This window comes from Temnothorax curvispinosus, unplaced genomic scaffold (assembly GCF_003070985.1).
Source record: "Temnothorax curvispinosus isolate PA1 unplaced genomic scaffold, ASM307098v1 QBEX01002228.1, whole genome shotgun sequence".
In the NCBI taxonomy this organism is placed as follows: domain Eukaryota; kingdom Metazoa; phylum Arthropoda; class Insecta; order Hymenoptera; family Formicidae; genus Temnothorax; species Temnothorax curvispinosus.
Genome location: NW_020212008.1, coordinates 382,220 through 394,251, shown reverse-complemented (window position 1 = coordinate 394,251; position 12,032 = coordinate 382,220). Strand labels below are relative to the sequence as shown.

Below are 12,032 nucleotides of genomic sequence, written 5' to 3'. Positions count from 1 at the left end.
CACCGTCGGCCTTGCGGCGAACGGAAACTCGTCGAAAGCTGCGCGAGCCAGTGATAAGAGATTCGCATAAGAGTAACAAAACGTAACATGAAACTATCCCGTGTCTCATCACATACGTTACATTGAGGTATCAATATTCTTGACGTGTTAACTATAATAGACATCATAATTAATTTGCATATATATATGTTTTGAACAATTATTTTGTGAAATAAAAGATACGGTATACAATAAAGTAGAAATTTCGGTAAATTTGAAAGGTATAAATTGAAATTTTTGAAATGAATGTACGAATACCTTTTATGTGCCTTTATTCGATCGCGGCGATTCAATTCAATTACTCATATGCGTTCTATTAATCTTCTGCTAGTGACGGGAAAATCAAATCGTGGTAGTTATTAATGAAGCTTTATTATTATAAAATCACCTGCATTCACAAGCGGATGGTACTTCTTCAGAATTTTAATTTGAAGTTTAATTACCGAGAGATATTTAATCCTCAATATTAAAAAGCTGCAGAAATATCTCTTGCCTCCTACAGGAAGTATGGATTTAATGCAACAAAAGTAAGAATCGATATTCTAGAAGATTTCTCCGACACGTGATTCTAAAAGTACAATACAAAGAGATATTATAATTTTATAATTTTTATTTTTAATTTGTTCACGTGCATCAAGCGAAATACCATATATTGTCACGTACTGTGAATACCACAGCCAATTTAGAATGGCTCTCTTTACGGTAGATATAAGTGACCTTTTTAACCGCGGTCCGTTACGCATAATTTACGTTCATTATCTTTAATGGGTGGGCTATTAGGAGGGGCGCGAGTAATAGTATGGCAATACCACTAATGCTTCCGCCCTCTTTTGCCCTGTCCCTTCTCTTCTTCTTCTTCCACCATTTTTCTACCGGCACGTTTAAATGTCTACTCAATGCAAATAATGGCCGGTAGCGGAAGAATATTGTTTCTTGCGCGGAAGAAAGTAATGACCATGGTGCGCGAAGGTACGAGAGCCGGATGTATCCGGAATTATATCGGGAATTGCACGTCAGGCGTTTTCCAAGAGAGACTTATTGTCTCATCTATAGCCCTAGTCGAAAAGACAATGAGATTGCGCAGGAGATTGTACGTCCTATGTTTTTTTTAAGGCAAAATTGGAAATTGTCTTTTTTATAAATTTCTTTTAATTTTTTAGGCTAATTTTCTTAGAGAATTTAAACTTCAAAAATTAATATTTTACCAAGATTGATTATTTTAACCAAATATCAGTATTTTAAATTTACGTGAAAACATATTTAATTGTAAATTAAGGAACAATGAATAATAACTGCCACTAAAAACTTGTGAGGTTTTTTCTGTGTAGTGGTTCATCGTTGCGTGGTTATCCTTAAAGGCGCGTCGCGATGGACGTGGTGGACATCCCGACGGCGATGGCGGCGCAAATACCTCCGAACGTCCCTCGGGCTGTCACTTAGTGTCCTAAAGAAATAACATTTCCTTCTCGTGCATCAAGCGCGCCATTGTCGTCGTCGTCGTCGTCGTCTCGACGACGTCTCTCCCGGAGACGTCGGCTGGGTAACACCGCGGATTCGCGTCCCGCCGCATTTTTATTTCGCCACGAGGCCAGCCTCGAGTCCGACAAGGGGTAGAGGCATAGAGGGATGGAAAGGGGACGGGATCTACCCTCGCTAGGCATTGCACAAGTGTCAGCCTGAATAATACATGTTCGTTGCAGCGAGTATACAGCTTGACACGACCTGTTCCCCGTACATATATATATCTATATGTACGCGATGAACGATATATATATATGTGCACATGCGTACGCGCATACATATGTAACGACCTACATGGACGTATTTCTTTCCCCTCGTCCTCTCTTTTCGCTCGTTTCATCGTTCTGCGCCCTGTTTCTCTCTCTCTCTCTCTCTCTCTCTTTTTCTTTCTCTCTCCCCCCTCCCCCTCTCCTCTCCTCTCTCTTTCTCTCTCCTCACTTGCTTGCAGTTACGCTCGGCGGGTCCTTTGACAAGCGAGTTTACGTTATCGCACAAATCGCAGTGTCGGCATACATATGTAGGCGCGTGTAGACGGCAGGACGTGTCACGGCCGTCGTTCTCGCGACGACGAGATCTCCGCATCCCGCCGTGGGTCGACACCTGGCGTATGCAGGCTTACCGGAACACGCCGTCTTACCACCGGATAACAGAGACAAAGACAGAGAGGGAGAGAGAGAACGTGACTGACCTAGTCGAAGGCTGTACTTGCGAATTATATATTCATGTAAATTTGAAATTTTCGACCCTGCGCAATGCGCATTTAATGATGATGTTGATAATCGAGTTTGCCAAGTATTGCGGACACTAATGGTCGTTAGTAGTTGAGTTTGCCAGGTATTGCGGACATCAATGGTCATTGATAGCCGAGTTTGCTAGGTATTATGGTCACTGACGATCATTGAAATGTTTATTGTGATATAGGGGTACAAATGCGTTGAATTATAATCATGAATCATGCTACGTGCAAGCATCATTGTACGTGATCTTGACTAATTGCTTTCGCTTGTCTCCTGCATCTGCGAGAGCCTAAACGAAAATAATTTTTCATATAACTAAATGCTGCTATCCGGGACACATTACGAACGTCGTGAGAACGATACAAACATATAAAAACGAGAGGCATGAGAAACAGTTTAGATCCGAGTGATACCCGTTGTTATGCACGAAGAATTGCTCGAACGAAAGTGGAATTCCTGCCTCGATTTTCATTTCTCAAGTGGCGCGCGGAACACGTATCGCGTGTGATATTCTTTTTTTTTCTTTGTCGAATTTCTCGGCCTCGTTTCACCACGTGCGCGCATCGCATAGTCTAGGAAAGCGGGAGTCTATACTTCAATCTTATAACGGTCCACTCGACTCCCATCCTCGTATAGTTTCTATTTCCGACGATCTGACTAACGTTCGCTTTCGCTGTGTGTGTGTTGCAGGGATTACGTTCGACGCGAATTGGATGCAGTGACGTCATCGGGAGTTAGCTCCACGGTGAGTAAAGTTATGCACGATCCCGATTTCAATCTGATTCGGTCGCGCGATTCAAGCATTTCAAAACGTACGACACGAGAGCCCGGCTGACTCGAACTTTCCTAGCGAAAGAACTTTGCACGCGCCTTGAATATGTATTCCGGCTGTATTATGAGGACACGATGATATGAGATCATCAATTTACGAGGCAGAGTAAAAGAAAATGATGCTTTCGACGTAATATGAAAGTATTCAGAGGAATAGCGGCAAATACATTTCTTTTAAAAACCTGAGAAAATTATTCTAAATTTAAATTCTTCAATCTTAAGATGTTGCGCCGAACTTTTTCTCTAGATTATTGAGGGTTAAATCTAAAGAGAACTTGGTATTTTTTTAAGTGCCATCGATACATCGTGTGTTTAGAAAAGTGTCGGGGTAGTACACCGTTTGTTCGGCTCCCGCCTTCGCGGTAAGTAAAATACGCCGTAACAGGGTTAGCCGGGCTATGAATAAATTTAACACGGCGACCGAGATTATAGGGTAGAAAGTGAGAGAGAGAAAAAAAGGGGGGAGGATAAGGAAAGTAATAATATGTGAGAGAGGAGACATTTTCAACCTGCGAACTGACTCTTCTCTGCTCGCGATAACGTTGTCGCGCAACTCTCTGCTACGTGGAACTTCAAACCGCGCGCATACACGGCCGTAAATGAAAGCCCCGTGTATGAGATATCTGCAAGCTCACGACGAGAAAGCCTCTCGACAAAAAAGTCCGATGAGTGAGACGGGAAGTGCGCGAAAGGGAGAAAGCGTGGGAGAAAGAGGGAGGCGAAGGGGAAAGAGGGGAAGAACGGGAAGAGACGGAGATGGTCGCGCTCGAAAACATTTACAGCGAATCGGATTAGCGCGGGTATTTAATCCCGCTCGCGGCTTTCTCGTCGGCGAAACAAAAAGGGGACAGGTAAAAAGGGACGCGAAAAAGATAGCGCGCGCGCGAAACACTTTAGCGCACGTGTGCGGAATACACTTTTCTAAACACAGAGCAGAATCGCAGGCATAAAGGGTTCGCCCCAGAATGGAGCAGAGAGGGGAAGATAGAGGAAACGCAGTCCTCGGTAAGATCTCATCTCTTTAATGGGAGCAGCTTTTCGCGACGAACGAAGCTACCTCCCGCGAGCTTTCATCGAATATCGGGATTTCTGACTGATAACGCCGACATTGAACGACAGTGCGAAACCGCGAAAAACTCGACCTGCAATTTGATTTACGTTTCGGAGAGCGATTTTCAATCTTGTTAAAAAGAAACGTGACGTACGAAAACATCTTACGATTTTTATCGGCCGCGATTGTTAATTTCCTTTAGGAGTATGAGCAAATCCTCAAAATTGTCTTCTTCTATTCTATTCTCAGTAATTTAATAACATAATTCGTGTTTAGGATAATTCACTGTGTCATTCAGTCACAAGAAAATTATAAAAAAGCAGTATAATTCTATATATACATAGTTAAATAGGAAAGGAAGAGATCGAAGAGAAATATATAGATACGTATATACGTATAAGATTATATTTTTATTATATACAACTTTATTATATGATTATTACATAATATGTAACATATAGTTTTTCCAATATTTCTTAAAAACTCTTATTAAAAAGTTTCTATTTTTAATAACACGACGTAGCATGTTCACATTTTCGCTCAGCGTGCAGACTTATGAATAACGTGCAGTAAATCTCGAGAAACGAAGTTTCGGGCCGGGCCGGGATCTCATTTGAGAAATCGCAATTTCCCTTACGTCGTCCGCATACGGTTTCGCCGTTGCGCTTGCTCGCTCTCGTCGCGGCGCCTGTCGATATATTCCGCGTACGTTGTAACGACGTGCGCCGATTGCTCGCCTTCATTTTACAGCCGTACGAGACGGGCAGCGGGCGAAGCGCGTGCGCGCGCGCGCGCGGGCGTATTTCCTTCAGCTTCCATCAAATCGTACAGCGAGGTCGAAACATCGGCGGCAAACCGGGGAACGGCGGTAGCACGTATCGCTCAGACATTCGTCCGCACTCGGCTAGCTGTGCTTCACGGCATTCGCAATTTCGCTTTTCTCTCACTTTCTATCTCGGCTCCCCCGTCTCTATCTCACCTTTCTTTCCTTCTCGCGCTCGTATTTCGCGCGCGGTACTGATGGGAAACGTAGCCTTTACGTCTTATCGAGAGCCAGCCGGCAGCGGTAATCGTGACGGCCCGATTTCGTGCCGCGGACGATCTACTACGGTCGAGGAAACCCAGTGAAAAATGATCCGGTTCAGATACGTATATGGGACCTGCAGCCCGCGGGCCCGTTTGTATGAAAGGACGCGGAGCGATACGTGATCCCTAGGCAAGTCTTCATAAATCCCGTGTCAACATTGGCGAAAACGTGCGCTGCTCCTGCTCTTTTTTCCTTACCCGTTTAAATGTTGTTTGCATTACGTTATTTCAATCTATTAATTCGGTAGCCGACTTTAATCAACGTGACTCTTTTTGCGGTGGCTCGGTGGAATTATCGGTAGAACTAGAGAAGCGAAAGTAAAAGCTCTCCCTTTTCTCTCAACGGAAAACGTCCAAACGTGATACCTGCTTAATTACTGAAGCTTTTGTAAGCGAAACGAGGCGAGTGCTCGAAAAGGGGATAGTGAAATCGGTGAGAAGAGGCGGAAAAAAGGAACGGGACGATACGACGATACCGATGTTGAGAGGGGTTCGCGAGAATGTCCATTGCTAACGGGCATTTGTATGTAAATGGCCTCATAGTTGCGAAAGTCTCATCGAGAGAGCAGCGGAACCGGCAGCAGAGTGAAGCTAACGAGACCGATCGTCTCGACGGGAAAAAGAACGAGACACCGGCAGGCAAAAAGAGAATACCAGAGCGAAGAAATAAAACGATCGCGCGTTTGAGTTTGGACTCGTGTCTGCCGTTAATGTTCCTCCGACTGTTTCCTCTCTTCGCTGTCTTTTCCCGCTTCGCGCGGAAACCAACATCTATTTCCTACGCTGCGTTGCCTCCGTCGACAAAACTCGAAACTTCGTCAATCGCCTTTTAGAACATTCCCGCCATTTCCGTCAGAGCCGAATGGATAAGTAAAATACGTTATACGTTCGCGAAAGACAAGTCCCGCTCGTAAATATTATGTCATTATTTTTCGTTATACGGTACGTTGCATTCAGAAAGCGTTTGATGAAGTTGGGACGAGTAATTTACGTGTGAAATTAGGTCACGCTACTACTTTAAAATCGGTAATTTTTAAATATATGTATGTATATCTTTTTATCTTCTACGAAATTTTTTAATATAGTTCTTGGCGAGTTAATTCTTATTATAACACACAATTAAATAATAATTTAATTCAATAAAACTACATATAGATCCGAACGCACTCAAAATTGCAATATTCCAAAGGCAACGTATTTTTATCGTTGCGTAATCCTTTTTTTACGATGCAAAGGCGAATTGTTATTGGTTTGATATTTACGATAATACGCGGGACTTTGCATTCGATAAAGAATTTCTACGTTCGATTACGTTGAACGCGAGATATACGGGATCTGGATCCGAGAATCCACGTATCTGAATAAATCATTGATACGCGATCGAACGTACCTATACGGCGCGGCGCGCGGACGAGATACGAAATAACGTGAAGACTAAACACGAATTTATATACCGCGCCGTATATTTATTTAGGATAGAATTTATATTTCTTTCCCCGGACAGGCGGTAAAACGAGATATATGAAGCCGTTCCTAAAAGCTTGGCATGCCAGTTTACAGTCGCGCAGCGGCGACCAGCCGAAGGAGTACGTGCGTGTGATTTTCGCGCATCAGGGCGGAGGGAGTTGTCCGGCAAATAGTTGGAGATCCTCCCTCCTCCCGGTACCGTATATCATCCCGACGGGATTTATGCAACTGGCACGCACACACGCTCTTCTCCGTCGGCTTAACTTAAGGCGGCGGCGTACACGCCGTTGATGATGGTGCCCTTCGCGACGTGCCGTGTCGCGATGGCGCATCTCACCGAGTTGCTACATTGTAGCGAGCGATATAGAATTACCCCTGATGTATAGGACGATGTAGGAGAAATGCGTCAACTTAAATTTCATCAATCAAACGCGAATAACTGATGTATGAATGCGACTCACGCGGTAATATATCGTTTGCGACGTATTACACGCCGCACAACGCGACTCGTCGCTATTCTTAGCTTTGGCATTCTCTCGGCTTTTGTTCGGCGACGACAACGATGACGACGACGACGGCGATGGCGACGGTGACGGTGACGGCGAGGTCGGATCGACGGATGGATCCTTGATTCCGACAGATCGACAAATGTACCGAAGCCTGTAAGCTCCTCCTACGCGCTTATAAGCTCGCACGATGAACATGCCTCGCGAATGGCTGACTGACGTGAATCCGTAATTGCATTTCTCGTGACGCGCGAATACATTTTAGCTGATTGCATTGGATTATCTATTCCCGATGCGCCTACAGTTCTCTTGTAACGCGACGTTAAGTTAAGTGGAATAATAGCCTTGTGCGCACGAACGAGAGAGAGAGGGGTTTATCCGGAGTTGTCTTTTAATATCGACACGCGCTTGAATGGCGGATTCACGGATAGTTTAGGTTCAGTCATTGAACAGGTAATGAGTTACCATTACGTGTTGCTATTGCGGCAACCGATCGGCTTGCAACTGGACTGATTGCCACCGCCTGCATCATCGCAATGGATCTATACGCGCGATACTGAATCTGAAAGCAAAATTAGTACCGCTTTTCTAAGCTATAATATGGCAATTTCCATCGATTGATGTGTCGGAAAGTTACAGTAATAATCGGTTTACGAGGAACTTTCTATTCGAATATTTAGTGAAAGTTACAATTACATTTTGACCGAACTGGTGTACAGGATAAATTAGCGTTTTCTAAGATAACGTTTCATTGTTGATGAAATTAGATGTATTTTTTTGGTAGAATTTATATCAAATGCATGAACAATGCATTTAACAACGAAAGTATCAATTTAATTTAATTATTATTTGGCACATTGTTATTTACATTGAAGAACGGATATATATACATATATAAATTATTAACGGGAATATGCAACGTGCGCGAAAACAGTTTTACAGAAGACCAAATATGCATTATAATTTTCCATTAATTGATAACGAATTCATATACGTTTTTGCTGACCCACGGTAGCGATTTGTTCGACAGCTTTTCCGAGTTAACCACTGCGATCCGGTCGCGGCACGTAACGTGTAGAAGGAATAAAATAGAGCAGCGAGAAGATAAGGATACCATGCACAGGCACTATAGCGAGGTAGAATGACAGTGCGATAAAGCCGTAGACAGCGAATCGGTCCCGTGTAGCCAATCATTGGGGGATCCTCCCATTCCCTGTTTAATCGTCTCAGCAACCTGGGTTCCGGCGGGCCGATAATGAATACGCCCCGTAGTGCAGTTAGGTACATCTGCAACCGACCATCGAGACATTCTCCGCGAGCGAGAAGGCCTCGGAGCGAGGAATGTCTGTTTCGCTAGAGAGCGTCTGCGAGAGGAGATGGTCGTCTTGGACCCTATCAGCGATGAATATTACTATCAGACTTCTGTTCCGCTGAAATTATGGGAATCATCGATGGAATTTCGGGAAACGTTCGCTCGCACTTGGAAAATTTCCTTGTCGCGTTTATCTTTCGTGTCCAATAAAATCTTCCAGATTTTGGGCAGATGTGCTTAAACATCGGTTTTAACGTTCTGTCGTATGCTATTGCATTTATTTACTATAAAGAGCAATTACATATGCTTTTAATACATCTGTAATATAGGGATATTTTTAATTTGTTTCTGTGTGCTTTGATACGGTTTCTCGATTATTCTGCCTCGTTGCCAGTGCGGTTGACTCTTTGTACCACTCTAACAAAATAACATTGTTTCGCGAACCGCTCGTTCGTCAGAGAGAAATCACGGGTGGTAGAGTCGCTAATCGAGTCGAATATAGATCGGAACGCCACTAAGTTTGATCAAAAGTGGGCGCGCGAGCCGGTTCTCGACCCAAGTTCAAGTATCGGTGAATTCCGATCGGCCAGGCCGTGATAGAATGACGAGCGGCTCGTTTTCATCGGAGCTAGCTCCATGTATCGTGTTTGATGATCGCAACGCGACGTTTTCCTATTCTGCGTTCTATGAACAAGTTGTAGTACGTTACGTTGCTTTCGCCAGGAAGTTGGCGTTAGGGAAAATCGCACGTGCGTCGCGGAACAGGATTCGATCGTGTCGAACTAGGTGCATCAAGATGAGTAAAGCGGAGCGCGTCGTGTCCTCGCGCGAGATTGCTCCGGGCATGATTTACGCCGAAACAAAGTGACGATTTCGCAGGTGGTTCGACGCAGATACCCGACATAGCGTCGCGCGTGTCTAATGGCGCCCGTACGTGCAATTACGCTAACGGCTGAGGGCTGCGGGGATGAATTGCGCGTGTCACAGCGTTCCGAGTAGAGGCAAATGGTCTATTCGAACGGCCGCTCGTACACCGTGACCGTATTTCTGCGCTCGCCATCGTCTAATGAATGCGAGGAACCGCGCGAGGATCTCTAATCAGATTTTAGAGTACGATGTTTTCGCCATTCCCGGACAGATATAGCGGTTCTAACATTTAATTAATATACAGTTAAATCATATTTCATGCTTTAGATGCGCTTTTTAGAACCGATGCTACCTTTGTTGCAATTTAAATATTAATATGAGATTTCTGAGATTACAAGACATTTATTACCAAATTTATTACCAAAAATTGTTATTATAATTACAATTTATACTTTACAACAGTTTGTTTGAGGAGAGTCTGAAGCAACACATATGTGAGCAGGAACTAACCGACATGTATTTAAGCGCTATTTATTAGTTGATTGAAATATCGATGACAGAAGCTTAGATTCCTCAGATTCCTCTGGAATCTCATTTCGTATACGTGTTTATTTTCACTGTATATACTATCTACATATGTATCGATAGTCTTTAGAATTCTACGGGAATAGGAAGCGGTTATATCTGTGATACCATACGTGTACAAGCATTTACACATGGTTACGCAGCAAATGAAGCTGTAATGAAGATAATATTAAGATTGGTGCATTCGCGTTCTAACGATAATGAAAACGCGAAAAGTCATTTAAATGAAAATGCATTCAAATCGAGTTGTTAACGTTTCTGATATAGCATTTTTATCGATTTTTAGCGATGGTAGCGATAGGATTTCCATACGAAAACGTACATAGCTTTAATTGACTGTTATAATGTACATTTTTAATTTGTTACTTTGTTTAAGATTTTTTTATTTGGGTATAAATTTTAATTAGTTTGCAATGTTCTGTTTATATTTTGACATTAATATCAAATGTAGTTTTGAGTAATGAGAAAGCGTCTATAACTTGAATATATTATTAAATACTTCAATTAATTATATGTAATAATTATATTGTTTTTCTTAATTATAGCAATTTTTTAACTTAAAAATATTGAAACATGAAATAATTAAGTACGTAATGTATTATACATATGTACATATATGTAATTGAATAACAATGCAAAATCTAAAGATATTAAAAATTCTTAATATTATTTCTTTACATATGGATTTATAATATTATTATATTATCTTTTTGAGAGTAATATAGATTATGTTAAGATGTGACTAAAAAATATAGCATTTCTCGACTCATCTTTAATGAATTGCAATACGCAATACATCGGGCGAATCTTAGAGAACAAAAATCGGGTCTCTCTCCAATTGTTCCAGCATTAGTAATCGACATTCGTCGAGTCGAGTCGCGTCACGTTGTCAGGACCGCTCATATTCGGTTGCGTTTCGCGACAGATTTCGGTTCGATTTCGCGAGACGTGCTTTCAATTTCGCGTGCGAACATGCGTTTGCCACGATGGTCTCTTTCTCACTCTCACTCTCTCACTCTCTCACTCTCTCTTTCTCTCTCACTCTCTCTCTCTCTCTCTCTCTCTCTCTCTCTCTCTCTGTCTCTCTCTGTATGCGTGATGTTATACGTTTCGTCGCGATGCAACGCGATCCAACATTCCGCGCGGCTTACCGATCCGCAAACGGATTCGCGCGTGTTCGCGCGGTACGCCGCGCGTGCACATTTGCGTACAAACGAGGCTGCATTCAGATGTGGCCTAGGTTATCGCTCGTATTTTAAACCCAGTGCTACTCGTATCGCTTCGAAATCGCGTTCTCGACGCAACGCGAATAACTGCTCGCTTTTTGATAGCCGTGTGCGTTTCAGTCTAACGGGCTGAATAGAACTCTTATTTTTTTTGTTGAAAGAGACATATGTGTGGATTCTACCGTGTTCCTACGTAGGATTTATATTTATTAAAAATTCTAAATAACAATCACTCCTCTTTGCTATAACTATATATATTATTTTTTTCTTTCTTTCGGTTTGTTTTCTCAATAATATTATTGCCGTAAGTGATATTCCTTTCGGGATTAATGTGTTTAGAATTATATGTGAAATATTTGTAACGTAACTAAAAATATCTGCAGCATTTTTATCGTAATTAAAATTTTAAGATATTTATTGTACGCGAAATTTGCACACAAGGAAAAGGACGATCGATGAGTTAACGATCTTTTTATTTTTGCGGAGATAATTTGGCATAGAGCTTCGGGATTGTACACTTGGTATGTCGCCGAGAATCGAAGCAGACGTTTTGCTACGTGAGCACGAAACTCGCATGCACGATCCCAGGGGCATGTCAGCCCAATCGGACAAGAATGTCAGGTGGTCGCGTCACGGACCACCAGCTGTCCATCAATTCTGTCCATGGGGTACACGGGGGTCCCCGTCTCTCGTTCTGATTACGTCCGCATGCCGGTTGGATTTCACGTGGAAATTGCGACTTTGTTCCCTTCGGCGTTCTCTCTCTCTCTCTCTCTCTCTCTCTCTCTCTCTCTCTCTCTCTCT

The 12,032-nt window shown here is 42.8% G+C and overlaps 1 protein-coding gene across 2 annotated transcripts in view; it reads left to right on the top strand.

The window, feature by feature from the left end:
* Positions 1 to 2,987: 2,987 nt before the first annotated feature.
* LOC112468910 overlaps positions 2,988 to 12,032 on the top strand; it is a 305,546-nt gene continuing 296,501 nt past the window's right edge. For both annotated transcript variants that reach the window (XM_025038317.1, XM_025038322.1), the window contains exon 1: positions 2,988 to 3,042. The gene's annotated coding sequence lies outside the window, so the exon portion shown is untranslated. The remainder of the gene's footprint in view (positions 3,043 to 12,032) is intronic.